Here is a 22,207-nt window from a genome sequence, read left to right on the forward strand (position 1 = left end):
TGAAATATTTGACGGCGTGTCATGGCATACCAAACTACTAAAACGATAAAGGAAATCTCCACTATGCTGAGGGAGAGCGCTTCTCTAGCTGAACAGCGCATCATCCAGGCACGTGCACACATAGGGCTCAACCTGTGCAGTGCACATGCCCTTTTTAGTCTTGGATAGAAAGTGCCCTTCCAAAATGATCAAAAGTGCCCTCGGGACGCAACACACCCTCGGTCCCGCCCTTCAGTAGGCGCGCGACAACATCGAATCCCCCCCCCCCCTCTTCAAAAAATTTAACCTGCACATGCCCTTTGGACAGTCTCTGCACGGGCCTTGCATCATCAATGATGTAAGCATGCCCAGGCCCGAATGCGATGTGAGTGCGGGCCATCAGGGGAAACGGGAGGGGGGACAAGTGTGTTTCGGCCCGGTTCAAGGCAACTGTACATGGTGTGAGTACGCCCTAAGAATTTAACTGAAAACAAACAGGAAGTGCATTTTCAGATGTCAATTAAAGATTACAAGGGCAAACTATTTTTTTTCTCAATGACATGCACAGATGAATTGTTTACGACAAAACTAGCAATGTAAGCTCATATAGTTAGCTTCGATTTCATTTGTACATCACGATTTTTTTCTAAATTTGAAAGATTCACTTCATGTCAGGATGGAAACCCAGCTACTGTTGAATAGTTAAACTCACAACTTTACATAGACACTGCTTGTGAAATCTGCATAAATCCACATAATAAAAAAAGATGTTGAAAACAAGTCATTGCTAGAAAGCAGCAAATGTATTGAAGTATTTTCATGTAAAAGATAAACCTTTTATTGTATCTGGTGATCTATGCAGTGGATAAAGCTCCCTTATACAGCATTAGCTGACAGTTCATAATCTCCACTGGCCTGTAATCAATACGCTTGTATGATCGATCTCTCAGTCAATGGTGAGGACGAAAGCTAAGCGAGTGTGCTGCTCTTCATGTTGCTCCTTTAATTTTTTTGTAAGAAGGCTGACCATAAAATCACATACATTTTTTTGCATAAATAAACAGAAGAAATAAATTACCGGTTTAATTAGAAACTTTAAGAAACATCAGCAAAATCATGAAATTCCCCAGCGATGACACTTGTCGGTATCTTAAAGTTCATAGTTTGCTTTCCTAAACCATTTACATTGATAATCAATCACCTCAACCTTTACTCTGAATATTGACATGTTGTTCAGTATTTCTCTTAATCCATTATTAAACCTAATTTGGATCCAGAAGTTTGCTTTTTTTGGCACACTGGTCTTAAGAGCAGAGGAAATACAGAATGTAATTTGCAGCACCATCTGTTCTGCAGTACAGTATGTTCATGTGCGAGTGCTAACAGGAAGTAAAGGTGTGACAGGACAGATGCTACACTTCGAAATAAACAAGAATAAACAAGAATAGGGTAATAAAGTTAATTAGCAATAAAAATAGATATGCTAACGCTAGGGCTTTTTCATGCAATTAATTAAAAATAATGATGTTTTATTTTTTTGTTAATGTGGTGTTGCTTGTTGATATTCGATGTGAACAGTGTAAAGGTATGATGCACTCGACAAGGCAGGTACCATACATGCAACCAAAACCTCTCAGAATATCTTTAGGTATGTAAAAAACGTCTCAATGGGATTTTAAATAAAGTTAAAGTCAGTGCATTTGAATTTTTTTTTGGTTGAGCCATACAGAACCAAGTTTGATTCATTAAAAGCAATCATCACTTGAGTCATTTGTTTGAATATTAGACCTCACTGGAGGCAATGCTTAATGTGATTCACTAAAAGGGCTGGTTCTAAGACTTGTTCTTTCAAATAATTGAACAGCACTAGTTTTGTTATGTGTTCTTGATTTACAAGAAATAATTGGTTCATAAGAGTCATTAGTTCAAATCAGATTATACAGTATTGCAGTATATTTTGATTCACACACAAAAAAACTACACGATTCAGAAGATTCTAAAGATTTGGGAATTAATTTTGGGGATATATATATAACTAAATATACATATAAAAGTGTATATATATATATATATATATATATATATATATATATATATATATATATATATATATATATATAATTATAAAAAATAACAGTATTATACAATTAATATCCTAAATAAATAACAGAAATTATCCTAAAGGTAACTGGAAAACAATTTAAAAGACACAACTGGAGAGATGCTAAGATAATTTAAGAAATCTTTTGCATGAATATTCATTCATTCATTCATTCATTCATTCATTCATTCATTCATTCATTCATTTTCTTTTTGGCTTAGTTCCTTTATTAATCCGAGGTCACCGCAGCAGAATGAACCACCAACTTATCCAGTACATTTTTATGCAGCGGATGCCCTTTCAGCTGTAACCCATCTCTGGGAAAAATATTAATTTCATTAGAATGAAATTCTATAGACAATTCTATATTATACAACAAAGATGTTTTATAGAAATATCTGTTGTGTGCTGTCTTAAACCCGAATCACGATCGAGAATTAGCTTTATTAAGTTTTACCTCCCTGATCTATCAGGAGTCATGCTTAGTCTAAATAGGACCACCATCATATTATTTAAACTCTGTTTTGTTGACTTGCAAAACTCACAGCGTGCCGACACCTCCGCATAAAAGACTGTTTCACAACATATGAGCGTCACGTGAGCAGCGCGGCTGTTTTTTCGGCATGTACGTTAACAACCGGGACTTACACCCGGGAGCAGAACAACATGTCAGCGTCAAGCAGGAGCTGTGCATGAGGCACGCGGGTATGGTTTTTTTCTGCACAGATGATTTGTTTTTGAGTAAACTACATTGCTTTCATTAGCGTTGGTTTGGTTGCACATAGAGAATAACATCTTTATTCTGGGATAACCCCTCTTAATAAATACACCTGCATATAAAGTAAATCGTATCTCAAAGCATTTACTGAGGCATGTGCCACAGTAAATGGGGTCTAGCGACGGCCCTGCGCCACTATCTTGATTCACAATAAAGATTCTATTTATAATAATGATTTTAAATCAGACAGGACTTTTTGTGCTGTATATTTTGATTCACTTAAAAGGACCAGTTTATAAAAGTCATTTGACATGGATTACAGTGCTCGGCTATATATTTTTCATTCATTCATTCATTCATTCATTCATTCATTCATTTATTCATTTTCTTTTTGGCTTAGTCCCTTAATTAATCTGGGGTCACCAGCGGAATGGACCATCAACTTATTCAGCATATGTTTTACGCAGCGGATGCCCTTCCAGCTGCAGCAATATATTTTTATTTACTAAAAATAACTGATTCTTAAAGGCCTTGACTTACAAATCTAACACTGTTCGCATTAAACATTTGGTTCACTATAAGGAAGCATTAATTCAAGAATCTGACAATTCATGCTCCATATTTAAATCCATTTTAAAAACCCAGCTTGATGTTAATGTAATTCAATTCAATGTTAATTTATTTGTATAGCGCCTTTCAAAATAAATGGCGTTTCAAAAAAGTGCACATTATTATTGCATTGCAGTCAATTCAATGTGTATTTTGAATTTGTTGAAAATTGATTCAAAAGAATAATCATTCTTCAAATTTGATGTATAATTTGATTCACTACAAAAATACATAATTCATAAGAATAATCCTATTATGCATTTTGAGTCACTATAAAGATCTAACTCAATTAAGAACAACACTGTTTATTTTTTAGAAGGACCAGTTCAAAGGAGTCATTTGATTGAAATGGATTACAGTGTTTGGCTGTATATGTATCTGATTTACAATGATTCAGACTACAGTACAAAATTTTGATTATCTGACTATTTGTGCTACAATTTTTGATTCAGAAAGACCCAGCTTGATGTAAATTCAATTCATAACTGTGCATTTTTGATTTGATTAAAATAAATCGGCTCAAAAGAATCACTTGTTTTAAGTCACAATGTATTTGCATCTGCAAATCAGACTGTTCTGTATAGTTTGCTGTACAGTTTGATTCACTACGAAAATACATGATTCATAAGATTCACTGTATATTTTGATTCACTATAAAGATCTGACTTGATAGAACCGTTCATTCAAAAACCACAATACTTAAAGAGGACAGTTCTTTAAAAGTTCTTTAAAAAATTGTCTCAAAAGAATCACTTCGTTTGAATCATACTACATGCGCATCTTCAAATTAGATTACACTGTATAGTTTGATTCACTACAAAAATATATGATTAAAAAAAATGAGAATGGTTACACTATATGTTTTGATTCACTATAAATATCTAACTTGTAAGAATCATTAATGTAAAAAAATTCCAATATTGTTTGTAGTGTGTATTTTTGATTCACTTAGAGGACAACTCATAAAAAACTAAATTGGCTCAAAAGAATCAATTGTTTTTAATCACAATGCATAGTTGTATAGTTTTTGTTGTATAGTTTGATTCACTACAAAAAAACATGATTTATAAAATTCTAAAGATTCAAGAATAGTTACACTTTACATTTTGATTCACTATTAATATTAGACTTATAAGAATCACTCATGAAAAAATTTCACCTTTTTGATTCACTTAAATAGGACAGTTTAGAGTTAACGAGAATTGGCTCAAAAGAATCACTTGTTTGCATATCTATCTGCAAATCAGATCAGTACTGTATAGTTTGATTCACAACAAACATACATGATTCAAAAGATTCAAAAGATTTGAGAATAGTTACAGTTTTGATTTACTATAAAGGTCTGACTTGTAAATCTATCATTTAAAAAATCCGACCACATTGTTTGCTTTGTATATTTTTTGATTCACCTTTGATTCATTAAAAATTCAACTGGCTCACAAAAGAATCACTTGTTTTGAGCGGTTTTGAGTCACATTAAAAATATCGTGCATGTGTAAATTTCTGAATTTATAACATGAGCATCAGTAGAATAGATGTGCAAAAAAGAAACCACAATCTTTAGACATAAGATTACATGCTGAGAAAATTGACATTAAAATTCAATGTATTTACAGCGGATATGAATAAATGATAGGAATACATTTCAAGAAAACGAACAACACATACGCCTATTTAGTTTAATTTGTTAAAAAAAATGCTGCATGTGTTAATTTGCCGACTCAAAGAAATGTAAATGTCTAATTACAATATTCATTAGAGCCGCTTATCACACATGTGTAAAGTTCAGTGGTTTATTTCTTTGAGATCCGCAGTGCACAGACAGCTCAATACATCACCTCTGACAGAGCATTGCTTGCGCTTCTGTCTCTTGGCATCTACATCAGATGACTGAATCAAACTGAGTGGATGTGAAAAATCAACAAAAGGACACAGAGTTTGTAAGTTCTGACTTGTTTTGTATCAGATGTTTGAAGGAGCGACGCTGAACAGAACTTAAGACGAAATCAAAAAAAAAAAAAAAGAAGAAAGATGGAAGAAGTCAAAAGTGAACCGTAATGTATCTGGGCCACTGCATACGGGTGTGATAGGAACACTGCTGTCAGTGTGATTTATGAAAATAGCAAATGTACATATTATAATGTTCTTCTGTTCTCTCTCTTTCTTTTTCTGTTTGTGTGAGAGAGAGAGTTTGAGAGAGGAAACGAGGTTTATACATAACAGCCTACAGACAACAAAACAGAATCAATATCCTAGACCCCTTCTGACCTCATGCTTCAAACTAAACTACTTCTTTCCTCTCTTCCATTACTATTGTAGTGATTCCATTGTTTATTCCATTACTACTGTGAATAAAACCAGACCCCTCTTCTCTCCCCCATCTCACCACACGCCAACCCCAAAATGTTACAAATTCTGAGTGTGTCTCATACAGGTGAGTGGGCTTGACAAACCACCTGTAGAAATCACACACTTCCATCTCTCAGACACATTAGCCCCTTTCACACAGTGATACTGGTAAATATTAGGAAAAGTACCAGAACGACTTTTACATTTGAATTTAAATGTGCTTTTCACACAGGCAAGGACATTTCGGACGTTTTCCGGAAAAGACTATTCACACATTCCAAGCCTGGCCCTAACCAATTTGGCGCCCTAGGCAAGATTTCAGGTGGCGCCCCGTCACATCGCTGTAAATTCCACTGCTAGTGTATAGTCATAAGAAACTAAATCGCTTTTTGATCGACTACTACAAGCTGGGAAAACATCAAATAAATATGCCAATGCAATTAACGTTATTGCTGAATAGATCTAATATTTACACACTTGCTTGAGGAAGAATGATGGGGGTAGTTACATTACTATTACTATTTTCCATAACATCTATGCCCTTCCATAACATTATCTGACATTAAAACTAACAGATAGCACTATAGCTATTTATTGATTAGCAATCTGTCAACGTTGGGATGTAAAAATTATGGGACAACAAATAGCTTTAAATGATAGAATACATAGCAAACATTAGAAAATATTGACAATAAAATAAAAGGTTTAGCCAATTAAAATCAATGACCTATACAGAAATTAAATAAAGCTTTATAATATATATTTAAATTTTAATTGTATTTGCATATTAAATAAAGTTTCTATAGTTATTTAGTGAAGAGCAGCAACTGAATCACTCATTGTGTTTTGTTTGATAACAGAGGTGTTCATGTGAGAATGCACAGACCTATAATGAAGCATTCGACTACTTTAGTAACTGTTTGTGCTCATTTAAGAGAAAATTAGTTGTGTTTAAAATAAAACACGCAGGACGGAGCAAAAAAAAAAACGAAAAAAATAAGCACTTTTCCGACGGTCCCCTAACTGAGAGCTCCACTCCGCGCCAGCTCTCCCGGCTAAACGGAGCAGTGGTCATAATGTCGAGAGAAAAAAAAAAGAAAAAGACAGCTGTAAAACATAACCAGTTTTGTCTTTTTGTAGGAAACACACTTTAGATATTTTTAGTCTAAGAGGTTTTTGAGTTATTGCCATCTATCACTGAATGTGTCAGGAATATCGAAAACAAAACCAACTTAACCGCGCTCAATTCTGGCGCCCCCCTGGATGTACAGCGCCCTTAGCATTTGCCTATACTGCCTATGCCACGGGCCAGCCCTGACACATTCGTTACATTACGATTTTTAAAAGGAAGCGTGGCACCCAACCCCACCCTAAACCCAACCATTATTGGGTGATGCGCAAATCATAATAAACAGCATGAATTAGATCGTACAAATTAATACGAACTAGCCACTAAATTAAAAAGTTACAAATTTCAGTGAGATTGAGTTGAAAATAGCGGTAAATTCTGACATCATTAACCAAAAATGAACTTTAAATGGCCGCGCTAGTATTAAACATGTAGGGGGTCAGTCCTTTCCTTGATGGTTTCACGTTTTCAAGTATTTAAAACTTTAGCAGTCATGTAGCTGCTTTTGTCACAGGGACGAACCAAATAACTAGGAAATATTTGTTAACGTTACTATCCAGAACCGCTAACTGCAGCTAAAACAGCTTTGTTTACACATTTGACAACATTACAAACTCAATAAAAAGACATGGAGGAAAACTTTCGCACATTGAGGTGTACATTTGAGTTTAAGCTGCAGCTTGTGAGATGTTGTAGGCTACCGGTGTTGTAGGCTACTCAAATCTGACTCACACTCCTTCACTAGAATCCGTGTCACGTAACTGAACGTAGAGCTTTCAGGTAAACTTACAGCGCTTTAGCATATCATTTTATCTATCATTTTTTCCACGGTTGGCACTAAGAAGGAACATAGAAATGTTACCTGACTAACAGGCAAATAAGCCTTTAAATGTCACTTTAAGCTGTTTAGAAGTGCCTTGATAAATATCTAGTCAAATATTATTTACCGTCATCATGGCAACGATAAAATAAATCAGTTATTAGAAATGAGTTATTAAAACTATTATGTTTAGAAATGCGTTGAAAAAAATCTTCTCTCTGTTAAACAGAAATTGGGGAAAAAATAAAAAGGGTGGCTAATAATTTATATATATATATATATATATATATATATATATATATATATATATATATATATATATATATATATATATAAAATAGACAGACAGACAGACAGACAGACAGATAGATAGATAGATAGATAGATAGATAGATCATAGATAGATAGATAGATAGATAGATAGATAGATAGATAGATAGATAGATAGATAACATAAGATAATAATAAATAAAAACCCACCCACATAACAAGCCATTCCTAAAAACTTGTTTACAAAAACCTGTTTGAACAACAGAGTATGATGAAAAGGAATATTAAAACATTACCTAAAATGATCCATAGGCCCACAAGGTTTTTGTCAAGGTAACCGAAAAAAGGATGCCGGATTCAGTTTCCATCATTCTTCAAAGTGTCTTCTATTGCGTTCAACTAAAGAAAAAACAAATCCCCTAAACATCTGAAACCACTTGAGGGTGAGTAAATGATGAGTAAATGTTCGTTTTTGGGTGAACTATGTCTTTAACTACAGTACGTTGTGTTTTGAAAGTCATCCTGGAGAATTATTTTTAAAAAAAGGGAAAAAAGTGACTGGTGAAATGAAAATTGATTTAAGTGCTTATTGTTTCTCACCAAATGTATGCATCACATATTTAAACTCACCAAAGGATTTATTTTGTTTATTTTTTCTTAATTTACCATTTTAGGAAACCAGGTTGCTTTTTGATATCACTGTACAAATAGGATCTCAGAAAAAAATAGCCTTTTTAGAGCAAATCCTGATGAATGCTTAATTTTTTTTTAAAGGTAATATTTAACACACTGTGTGGTTTTCAATCATCTTAATAATGTTGCACCTTATGTTGGAGAATAAGTGAGTGAATTAAACATAACAGCAGTGCGGGGTCAATCTGAACCGTCATTGCCAATAGTTGTATATTAAGTAAGCGCAAAATGTTAACAATGACATTAGATGTGTTTTTTCAGAACAGAAACTTATCCTTCATCAGGATGTCGATAATGCACCAGCCTAATCTCAATATGAAAGAGTATATTTTTGGACTATAGTGACTGGCTATTCACAAATAAGCTAATGTATAGTCAGTAAGCTGATTCAAGCGCATTTTCTTTCTTTCTTTCTTTCTTTCTTTCTTTCTTTCTTTCTTTCTTTCTTTCTTTCTTTCTTTCTTTCTTTCTTTCTTTCTTTCTTTCTTTCTTTCTTTCTTTCTTTCTTTCTTTCTTTCTTTCTTTCTTTCTTTCTTTCTTTCTTTCTTTCTTTTGCACAGATAATAAATAGATACCTCAGGGGTTATAGTTGACTGTGGACCACACATTTCATTGATGGGTTTGCATGTTAATCCTTGAGTCCTTGAGTTTCAGATGGACTTTCTGAAGTCAAAGTGCGAAATGCTGTTCTATTTAATGTGATTGCCAAGAATAATAATAATAATAATAATAATAATAATAATAAAAGATGCCAGATTTTGTCAAATTTTTCTAGTTTTCTCTTCAAATATCACCTAATTCACTCCAAATGTAATGTAGAAGTCATTTCTCCAAGCCACAGTTTACATGTAGGCAACTCCCTTTTCTTCCAACAGTTGCATTAATTTCGTGGCAGTAGTTAAGCAGTATGAGAGCAGTTTGTGTTGTGTTTTTGACAACAAATGCGTTTGTTCAGAAAATCTCAGAATTAAAAGCATTAGTAATAGAAAAATGTGGCTTTACATGGAGTTGATGATTTAACCAAAGTTCAGTAGCTGGGTCACGCCTAAACCAATCAGCTTCCCTCATCTACTATTTAAAGGAAGTGGACCCTCGCTAAACCATTTGTCTCAGATTCTCGCTCCCTCCCACCCAATTTCCCACTAAACTCATTCACTCGCGCCCCCCCCCCCCCCCCCATACCTCTTAACATTCCTCTCCTCTTCCACTGGCTGCATCGAGGGGGTCTTCGAAAGGTTCCACTTTAACCTACGAGACAAAGACCCCACTCTAAGTCTCCCTGGACAAGACTCCCTGATCAGCCGGTTCAACGATCATCCATACATCTCTTCTCAATCTTCATAACTATTACCTACTTCTCTCAAACAACTTGTAATAAAGTTTCTCAAGCAAAGGTTCTCTAGCGTGGTCCTTGATCGTGAATTCACTTTACAATCTACAGTGGAAACACATCTTACACATGGCAAATCCTTAATACACAGCAGGAACATACAGGTACTGCGCTGTAGAAAATGCTGGGTTCCACACAATCGATTTGCGTTGGGACAACATGAAGGAATTAAGTTAACTTATTAGTTTTTACAAATTTAAGTGGTTTGAACATAAAACAATTAAGAAGTCCCAACAAAATCTCAAGAATTGTGTTGTTTCAGCTCATTTGAAATAAGTAGTTTAAACAAGCAACAACACACAATCTGTGTGTGTTCATTAACAAGGGGACACTAGTTATGTTTCCAACAAAGATGCAAAATTAAATTTATGCGCATAACTAGAATATCGTATAAAGGACGTTCGAATAAAGCAGCATTTCCATCCAAGTCAAAGAGAACAAAATCCTCACTTCCTGATTAACTAGCACCAAATATCAACAGTGGAAATGGGATTTGCTGCAGTAGGAGAAGCTGCGTCAATCTTTTCTTTATTTAATAAATTCCTTGCGCCTTAGAAGACAATGCCAACACACAATGAACTCTCGGTGGCGTTTAAATGCAAGAGATGCAGAGCACAGACCTTCTTGACTATTCTAATAAGTGAAGTTTATTTATAAACTAATTTCGAGAGGATCACGCGCTTATGATTTATCCCAGCCGGTCTCACATTAGCTAATCATGATCTCCCAATTATATGATTCCTAAGTCACTATAAATAAACACAGTCTTCAGTCCACATTTATCTTTGTCTGAAAGAAACCCCCCCTCTTCCCCATTCTCCTCCTTTACCATAGACCGGGCGGCACGGTGGCCCAGTGGTTAACACTGTTAGCCCCACAGCAAGAACACAGCCAACCCTGGTCCCCGCCAGGCCGGTGTGTGTTTCTGTGAGGAGTTTGTATATTCTTCCAGTGTCCATGTGGGTTTCCCCCGGGTTCACCGGTGTCCTCCCACCACCCAAAGATATAAATAATGCAAAACAGATTTAGCAAATAAGGCACTTGTCTAGCTCCCTTCTTCTCAAGTGTTCCCTTAGCTACTGCAGCCGGGGAATTTTTGAGATCCATTTATGTGTGAACTCTTGAATATAATAACACTAATACTTGTAACACGAGGAGTGACACAGACAACCAATTTCGGATCCAAATGCAGGTTAAATGAGTGAGTCAGGCAGGCAATGATCAACACGGGTGCAAACATATATGTGAAGGGAGTCCGGCGGAGATTGGTAGGCAGGCGACAGACAGGGACAAAAGGATAAACTAGGCAACGGTCAAAACACGGGAAACCAAGACAAGGAAAATGCGTTGTAATCTCACTTACGTAAACAAGACTCGGCGATGAGAGTGAGTGTGTGTGCTGCTTAATTAGAGTGTGTAATCAGTCCTTGAAAATCCTCCAGTGGTGCATGTGTAATCAGTCAGAATGATGAACTATGTGTGTGCGAGCGGAGTGCATGTATGAAAATGTAATTCATAAGTGATTGTGTGTAAATTCCAGCGATCTATGGAGTTATGATCGATGGTGATCATGACAATACCAATAATAATGGTTAATAATAATGGCATTTTAGAATGACCAAAACAACATTTTAGAAGTTTTACAATGTGCTCAACCTGCTGGTTTGTCCATTCACACACATTTTCATCATCACACGATCTTATAACAAAATCACATGACCTTTTTAGTGTGCATGGTGGAATTTGTTTGGTAAAAGTGTTTCCATCATTGTTTATGCGCATCTTTTCTTATCGAAAATTTTTTTATCCTACTCAGTTATGCGCGTATGTTTTGATGCGCATTTTCAAAACTGATCCGCATCAATCATTTTTTATGCGCATATCCAAAATGCACTGAAAAATAGGTGGATGAAAACAGGCCTGGTATTTGTAATACAGAATTTTTGGATGTTTTCACGGATGTGTAAATGTAGGTCAATTTGAAAATGTTGTTGTGGTAATTTTTTAAAAATGCAAGGGAAAAACGTTTTAGCTTTCTGTAACATAACAGGCTGTGAGGATGGCAACTCAGCTTGTTCCAAAGTGAATGTGCACATTCATTCCAGATTGTAAATGATCTAAATGTTACCATTATGTCTGTTACTATGGTAACCCAGGCCAGGTTCTGCTTGGGTGTTGTGTTTCCCCCAGCCTGTTTAAATATAACAAATTATTGTCTGATCTCTCCTCAGTCATTGCAATGAAACCGCAAAAGCATCATTCAAACAGTATAAAATGTCATTGTTGAGTATTCATTATCATGTCAAGACCAACAGTATATTTTTGCTACCAGTGGATCACTTCAGATTCATTCAGTTTCATTAAATGGCCTAAAAGTGATCCAACATGATGATACGCAAGCGAAAGTGATAACCTTGATGAGCAATGTGTGATTGCACTATTTATATCCGGAGTCTATCTCTACACAAACCCAAACAAGCATAATATCACAGCTGTCTGAGAGCAAGAGTATAATTACACTGAATTAAACAAAGCAAATCGATCAGAATGCATTTAGAGTCAAGACTTTGTTCATCTGCAGCACAAACTTCAATATCTTGTTGTTTTAGCATACTAGAGTGTAAACACCCTTCAGAACACACTCCTGCCAAGTCTTTCATTTCATGAAATTGTACAGCTTGCTGAGGGGCCATTGCTATAATTATGTTGTAAATGATTGTACTAATAATTTCCCTGGCAAGCAATAAAAGAGAACACTTGTATCAAAGGGGGAAACACAGGTATGTCTAGTGGCAAAATGATCAGAGAGTTTGTTAAACTTGCGCAAGTATGTGACAACTCAGAAACAGTAAATACAAATGCTAACAATCCCTCATAACTAAGCCAGACAGAATCTGTGGAAATCAAAAAAAAAATCTTTTAAACTTTTATTTAAAACTTTTTCATTTACACCCTAGCAACCATACAGGAGTCAAGACTTTGTTCATCTGCAGCACAAACTTCAATATCTTGTTGTTTTAGCATACTAGAGTGTAAACACCCTTCTGAACACACTCCTGCCAAAGTCTTTCTTTTCATGAAATTGTACAGCTTGCTGAGGGGCCATTGCTATTATTATGTTGTAAATTATTGTACTAATAATTTCCCTGGCAAGCAATAAAAGAGAATACTTGTATCAAAGGGGGAAACACAGGTATGTCTAGTGGCAAAATGCTCAGAGAGTTTGTTAAACTGTCGCTAGTGTGTGACAACTCAGAAACAGTAAATACAAATGCTAACAATCCCTCATAACTAAGCCAGACAGAATCTGTATAAATCAAAAATAAAATCTTTTAAACTTTTATTTAAAACTTTTTTATTTACACCCTAGCAACCATACAGGAATGTAACAGTCATACAAAGCATATAACAACTGCCAATACAGGCTCATTCTGAAAACGTAGCCCTATATACATTTCTGGAGATTGCGAATTATGTAACCAGAGGAACGTATGACTCCATTTAGTTTTTAAAACGAATGCTACGGGGAGGTATGACACCGTTACTTTTCGTGCTTACCAGCTGACCGCTTACCTCCATATGGAAGGCTTTCTCGCTGTTACCAGTTTGTCCAGTAGTTTGCCATGTATGTCGGCCGACTTGAGGTGCAGAGAGAAGTTGACCACAACGATGGGGTTCAAGTCCTGTGAAGAAAAGTTCCAGAAAGCGGGTAAGAGACAAATAGAAGCCATTAAATAAAATAAACAAGTAAATAACAGGGTGAATATGTGGTACAATCTGAAAACGTGGTAATAATCAGGCAAGGGCTTTTCTTTTTCTGGATTGCTTTTTAAAACTGTCGGTTGGGTTTAGGAAAGTGGGTCAGTCAATCGGCGCTTTGGAAAAAACACTTTTGGGAAAGAGGAGGGTTGGTCAGATCTGTCAGTCAGTCAGTCAGTCAGTCGACAATGACCTCTAGTGGATTTACGTAACACAGGAGGTGCAAGTGGCAATTTGAGATCTTAAAAAGTGTACACAGCGGCTTCTGTTGGATTTGTGAAAACAACAAATCCAACAAACATTTTATATATATATATAATCTTTTAAAATATTGTATATGAAGAAAAAACATCATATATATATATATATATATATATATATATATATATATATATATATATATATATATATATATATATATATATATATTTTGAATGGTCTGAGTAAATTAGCAGCAAAGGCTATTTAAATTTTTTTAAACTGTACCTTAAAATGACCCTCATTTTTGACTAAAGCTTCAATGGAGTAAAAAAAAAAACACTGACAAAACTTTAACTTCCTCAGCTGAACTTTTACAGTGATTTAAGTCTCAGATGCTTGGTTTTCACATGTGCTCTGCATCGACACAGTCCATATGGTGATAAGTGTGTCAACTGGGTGAAGGCGACAGAGAAATGGGACACGCGATGCTTCTCAGACCTGCTGTTGAGTTTTGGGTCGTGAGCTGGCCTGCCGTCTCGGCACACACATGCTGGGCAGTGGGGTGAATCAGAAATTCACACGGTCACAGAGCTTCTAGCAAACAACCCAGCTGACTAAACACTCACACAAGGTCACGGTATCAGTGCAAATGCCTGAGGGCCAGAAAGGCTGTGGATGGAAAGAAGGTATGGCAGGGGCACAAAGCAAAAGCGAGAGAAACTTTCTGGCATCTTAAAGAAGACTGATGGTATCTGAGTCATTCTGAGAGTTTATTTTGAATGGTATACTACAATACTATTACTGGTAAAAGTTGTATTTTTGCAGTGCTAGACTAATGTTTCCCAAACCTGTTCCTTAAGGCACACCAATAGTACACATTTTCAACCTCTCCTTATCAAACACACCTGAATCAACTCATAAGAACATAAGAAGAATCCAAAACCTGAAATGAATTGGTCAGATAAGGGAGGCATCCAAAATAAGTACTGTTGGTGTGCCTCCAGGAACAGGGTTGGGAAACACAACATGTGAATGCAAAGTGTGCTTGCAATACCTGGATATAGTGTTGTGGAATGTTAATGTTGAATGTAGTCCATTACAATATTGAGTTACTCCCTAAAAAATAACATTATAACCCTATAACTCCCTATAAATAACATAACCCTCAGTTATATCCGCGTCTAGGGCAGCGTCCGTGACACTACCCTCACCACCCGCGCCCTCAGTTATATCCGCATGTAGGGCGGCGTCCCCGACACAACCCTCACCTCTCTCGCCCTCAGTTATATCTGCATCTAGGGCAGCGTCCGCGACACTACCCTCACCACCCGCGCCCTCAGTTATATCCGCGTCTAGGGCAGCAGCCGCGACACTACCCTCACCACCCGCGCCCTCAGTTATATCAGCATCTAGGGCAGCGTCCGCGACACTACCCTCACCACCCACGCCCTCAGTTATATCAGCATCTAGGGCAGCGTCCGCGACACTACCCTCACCACCCGCGCCCTCAGTTATATCCACGTCTAGGGCAGCGTCCGCGACACAACCCTCACCTCTCCCGCCCTCAGTTATATCCACGTCTAGGGCAGCGTCCGCGACACAACCCTCACCTCTCCCGCCCTCAGTTATATCCGCGTCTAGGGCAGCGTCCGCGACACTACCCTCACCACCCGCGCCCTCAGTTATATCCACGTCTAGGGCAGCGTCCGCGACACAACCCTCACCTCTCCCGCCCTCAGTTATATCCACGTCTAGGGCAGCGTCCGCGACACAACCCTCACCTCTCCCGCCCTCAGTTATATCCACGTCCAGGGCGGCGTCCACGACACAACCCTTACCACCCGCGCCCTCAGTTATATCCGCGTCTAGGGCAGCGTCCGCGACACTACCCTCACCACCCGCGCCCTCAGTTATATCCACGTCTAGGGCAGCGCCCGCGACACAACCCTCACCTCTCCCGCCCTCAGTTATATCCACGTCTAGGGCAGCGTCCGCGACACAACCCTCACCTCTCCCGCCCTCAGTTATATCCACGTCCAGGGCGGCGTCCCCGACACAACCCTTACCACCCGCGCCCTCAGTTATATCCGCGTCTAGGGCAGCGTCCGCGACACTACCCTCACCACCCGCGCCCTCAGTTATATCCGCGTCTAGGGCAGCGTCCGCGACACTACCCTCACCACCCGCGCCCTCAGTTATATCCGCGTGTAGGGCGGCGTCCGCGACACTACCCTCACCACCCGCGCCCTCAGTTATATCCGCGTCTAGGACAGCGTCCGCGACACTACCCTCACCACCCGCGCGCTCAGTTATATCCGCGTGTAGGGCTGCGTCCGCGACACTACCCTTACCACCCGCGCCCTCAGTTATATCAGCGTCCAGGGCGGCTTCCGCGACACTACCCTCACCACACGCACCCTCAGTTATATCCGCGTCTAGGGCAGCGTCCGCGACACTACACTCACCACACGTGCCCTCAGTTATATCCGCGTCTAGGGCGGCGTCCGCGACACTACCCTCACCACCTGCGCCCTCAGTTATATCCGCATCTAGGACAGCGTCCGCGACACTACCCTCACCACCCGCGCGCTCAGTTATATCCGTGTGTAGAGCGGCGTCCGCGACACTACCCTTACCACCCGCGCCCTCAGTTATATCTGCGTCTAGGGCGGCGTCCGCGACACTACCCTCAACAATCACCCACGCCCCCCCCCCCTTCACTTTAGGGTTGAGGGCGGCATAACCGTCCTTTGCCTAGAGCGGCAGTTCTGCTTGCTCTGGCCATGTAAGCAATGCGTTATGTTACTTTTCCGTTCTTTTTTCTTACCTGGCTGTGACTTTCTACCTGCTGTGATCTCTTTCAGAACTTGCAGTTTTTTTCTTCTTTTTTTAAGTGGTGGAGGTCTGCAATTAACAATGCAATGTATAGCCTTCATTTACTTTACTTAAAATAATAGTTTAGGATAATATTATCTTCTGAGAACTTCCTGACCCCATAGCTATACAGGTCATATAGGTCAAATAACATGATTTAAAAAACAGTAAGGTTGCGGGGGTTTTCAATAAAACTAGCAAACAATGGCCTTATCAAAGCAAACTATGTTGTAAAACTAAAAATGACACAATGGACAAACATAACTAGCCCATGTTTATGTCGCTACGCCATGACGGAATCAGCTATGTATTGTCCGCGAGTGTTGCAGTTGATAATATTTTTATTGTAATATTTAATAATATTGTGATTGAATATATGGTGAGTAATTTAGTAATACTAGTAGCTATTTTTATACTTAGCCTTTTCAGTACATCATATTAAATCTTATTTGGTTTTATTTCAGTCAGCAACATATTTAATTCAATAATTATTTTCATTAAACATTAGAAAAAACAATCTGAAAACAGCAGAAACAATAAAATCAATGTTATTTAGTATTGCTATATTTTAGCTTAGCATTTTCAGTAGACTACATCCTACAAAATCTTATTTGACTTCATTTCAGTCAGCCAAGTTTTAAATCTAATATTTATACTCATTAAACACTGTGTCTGAGAACAGCACAAACATTAAAATCACAGGTGTATAATTATTATGACAACTATCTTTCTGAGAGCGAGTCCGACACATACCAAACAATGTGTGTGTGTACTGTGTAGCTATGTGTGTGTGTGCTAGTATGTGTGACAGCGTGTCAAGCTGAATGCATAATTCAGCTGGACAGTCCTCAGTGATGATGGGTAAGCAACAGGCAGGTCAACACAGACTGAAACATGACAGGAAAGTAATACAGCAGCAAAGCATATTTTTCAGCCTGACAGGCCAAAGTTTGTTTGCGTGCGCAGAGTTACATGTCATGAGGAACTTGATGTGCCTGACACGCAGCGCTTAAGGTGAAGGTGGACTGGATGACTGGAAGTGGGAGACAAAAATTGTACAAACCTGAGTTCGGATATCTAGAAGACTCCGCTAAGAAAAACAAACTATTGAATAGATACCGTTTTCAGAGACACCGATTGTAAACGTCAACATGAGCCATCTAAACATTGTTACCTTGGCAACAGTGACACTACAAAACGTAAATGTCAGCCTAAAGTATGCCTTTTCTCCTTTAAAAATGCATATTAAAATTTGAATTAATGTCATATGCTTATTAAAAATAAACTTCCATTTATACTTCTGCATTCTTTAGCAAGCTAGGCAACGTCAAACATCTTACTGTAGCCCTTTTTATGTAAATAGCTGCTAATGAGACATTTATGTATGTATATTAATGCTCGCAACACATTTTCCTGAAAAAAATGATTGATGGAAATTCTGTCATCTGTGTGTGTCGGCTAGTTCTTCTGCAAGTAAGTTGTAGTTCCAAACTAGCTAAATGTAATAACAATAACAACACCTGAACTAGCTAATCAAGCGGTTTCTAGGTATACAAACAACATTCAGGCAGGTGTGTTGAAGTTGGAGCTAAATTATGCAGTACACTCACTGACCCTCCAGGATCAAGCTTGGATACCCCTGCTCTACAGTCAACACCAGAGTCAGTAGCAAATACCAAAGTCAAAACTAGAACTATCTAACAAAATAAGTAGGTCGAGATCCAGAAAAAAGTACACCCACATAGTATATGTTTGGGGTAATCATTTAACAAAATTTTAATAAAGAGGAAAAAAAACAAAAAGTATATTAAATTGTTGTTAATTTTGTAGTGCGTCTTTTTTTTTTTGCCAATATTTAATTGAATTTAAATTTTTCTATGTTGTTGGGATTTGAATGTGCAGGATGATTCATCAAATAAAGTGTTTTCTTTGTTATGGCACAAAAAGTTAAATAAAAAAAAATATATATATATATATATATATATATGTAAAAATGTTACAAACAATATCCCATTTGGTTGTGGTAGTCCATCTTACCTCGATGGTCTAATTTACCATACCCCAAAATAAAACTATATTTTTAACTTCACAAATTACCCTGTTTAAAGGTTTACACTGGTTAATATACTTTTAAAACACATTGTCCATACCACTCTATCACAGTGAACAAAACCGTCACAGCAGAGACCACCCCGTCACACTGTCATTTTCTTAAAAGTTTATGGAAGGGAAATGAAATGTTACATAAATTAATGTTGAATGGTGTTCCTGCTGTGTGGACTTTATTAAAAATGTAAGTTGATTTGTATTTTTTAAGTGAGTTTGTTTTTTTAGGGGAAAATATGAGGCAATTAAGATATTAAATTTATTTTTTAAGTTAAAAATGTAATAATACAAAAAATGATTTAACTGCAGACTTTCTATTGATAACAGCATAAAAGAGGACATTTCATTATTTGGAAAACATTTGAATTTAAAAAGCAATTTGCTATTTTACTACTAATATCATACATATTGTCTGTGACGGGGTGGTACAAGATAGGCTCTCTTGCCTACAGAAAAGAAATATAATTAATCAGGATTTTGTGCCTGAGTTGGGAAAATAGCTGTTTTGGAGGGTTAAGATTTCTTTCATGCTGTAGGTTTTTTTTTTTTTTTTTTAAAGTTTGTACTTAATGAGAATATTAAAAAACTGCAATGTGAAAATGGCACCCGTTTCATAAAATGACTCTCGCAACACATTTACCTGAAAAAATGATTGATGGAAATTCTGTCATCTGTGTGTGTCGGCTAGTGCAGAACCCATGTACTGTAATTGCCATAAACAAGTTCTTCTGCAAGTAAGTTGTAGTTCCAATATTTTCCCTAAATGCTCATTTTGTATTCAATAATTGTGAGGTGACAATACATCCTTTATTTTGGGAGCGCACTTACTGTAAAGTTTTTTGGGATAACTTCTTTTTCAATTTCATTAAAAAATTCTTATTTTTATACTTTTGTATTTCCCCAAAAATTGTCTTCTTTGGGTACACTGTAAAAATAAATCGTTGAGAAAACTTAAAAAATAAGGCAACTTGATGCAGTAAGAACTTTGAGTTGTCTCAACAACAGTTTTTTAGTTTATCTCAGTAAAATATTTTTGTTCAGCTAACATAATTTTGTTTATTTATTCAATGTTGATTATTGTATTTTACTAACAAAGATATTCTTGTCACATCAATTGAAGCAACAGTTACTGCTATTGAGTCAATCAGTTTTTTTCCGTTTAGTGTTTAGTTATGATTTTTTTCAAGTTTGCAAAATAAGTAATTAGTTCCAGTTAGCATATCATCCTGTTTTTAATCATTTTACTTAAAAATGAACACAAACTTACTACTTCATCTATTAATTAATTAATTAATTCATTCATTTTCCGTTGCCTGAGTCCCTTTATTCATCAGGGGTCTCCACTGTGGAATAAACCGCCAACTTATTCAGCATATGTTTTACACAGCGGATGCCCTTCCAGCTGCAACCCAGTACTGGCAAACACCCATTCACACTCAGACACCTGTACCTCATGTCTTTAAACTGTGGCGGAAACCGGAGCACCCAGAGGAAATCCACATGAACACAGGGATGCACAGGGATGCCAACTGACTCAGCCGGGTCTCTAACCAGCAACCTTCTTGCTGTGAGGCGACTGTGCTGTGCCAATGTGTCACCCATCTTTCAAGCAACTTTGTTGACATAACATTTTCTTAGTATATTCTTAGTATATATGACAGAAAACGTACAGTGTGCTGACCAAATGGTGATTTAGTTTTTTACAGTGTACTCTCTGAATGTAGATCCCTTTATCATTAATTTATTGCTATTTTGGCTAAATTTTACATCCATAAATGTAAATTTTCAAAGAAACACCCTTACTTTTTTATTTTCAGAAAGGACTTTGATTTAAGTGCGAAGCAGTGGCACAGTATAGGTAGTGCTGTCGCCTCACAGCAAGAAGGTCGCTGGGTCGAACCTCGGATCAGTTTCTGTGTGGAGTTTGCATGTTCTCCCTGCGTTTGCGTGGGTTTCCTCCACAGTCCAAAGATCCAAGTCCAGGTGAATTGGGCAGGCTAAATTGTCCGTAGTGTATGAATGTGTGTGTATGTGTGTGTGGAAGTTTCCCAGAGATGTGTTGCGACTGGAAGGGCATACGCTGTGTAAAAACTTGCTGGATAAGTTGCCGGTTCATTCCGCTGTGGTGACCCCGGATTAATAAAGGGACTTAGATGACAAGAAAATGAATGAATGAACTTTGATTTAAATATGTGAACTCTTTAAAATATTCTAACAGTTATATTGCATGTAAAACTCGTTCCTGGTGTAAATCATTTAAATTTAATTTAATGCTGGAATTTTATTTATGTAACCCTTTTTGTCTCTTTGTTCATATTGTATCTTTGTAATGTTCTTCCTTGCATAATAATTAGAAATTCAATTCAATTCAGCTTTATTTGTATAGCGCTTTTACAATGTAGATTGTGTCAAAGCAGCTTCACATAAATGGTCATAGTAACTGTAACAGTGTAGTTCAGTTTTTAATGTTTAAGTTCAGGTCAGTTTAGCTCAGTTCAGTGTGATTTAAAATCATTACTGAGAGTTCGAACACTGAAGAGCAAATTCAACGATGCGCAGCTCTGCCAATCCTGAACCATGCGAGCCAGTGGCGACAGCGGAAAGTAAGTTGTAGTTTTATGCTTTAACTATCAGTATGGTAAGCTGTTTAACAATTAATACACACAGTATTCTGTTTAGTGTACAATTTGATATCAATATCTATTCCAGCAAGTATTATTGTAGCACTTATGGTCAGAAAATTCAACTTTGTCTTCTCTTTAAATGTTAATACCGTTATAAGGTAATGAAAATATATACATAGAAATATACACGAGTTAATAAATAAATTTTTATATAATCTTGAATGATTGTTATTATATTTTTATTCATTCATTCATTTTCCTTTGGCTTAGTCCCTTTATTCATTCATTCATCCGCCAACTTATGTTTTACACAGCGGATGCCCGTCCAGCTGCAGCCCAGTACTAAAAAACATCTATACACTCTCACATATACATACATACAGCCAATTTAGTTTATTCAATTCACCTACAGCGCATGTCTTCGGACTGTGGGGGAAACCAGAGCACCCAAGGCAACACGGGGAGAACATGCCAACTCCACACAGAAATGCCAACTGGCCCAGCCGGGACTCAGACCAGCAACCTTCTTGCTGTGAGGTGACAGTGCTAACCACTGAGCCACCGTCATCTATTTAATGTTCTTTT

Source organism: Danio rerio, chromosome 10 (assembly GCF_052040795.2).
Source record: "Danio rerio strain M-AB ecotype USA chromosome 10, GRCz13ab, whole genome shotgun sequence".
Taxonomy (NCBI): Eukaryota; Metazoa; Chordata; class Actinopteri; order Cypriniformes; family Danionidae; genus Danio; species Danio rerio.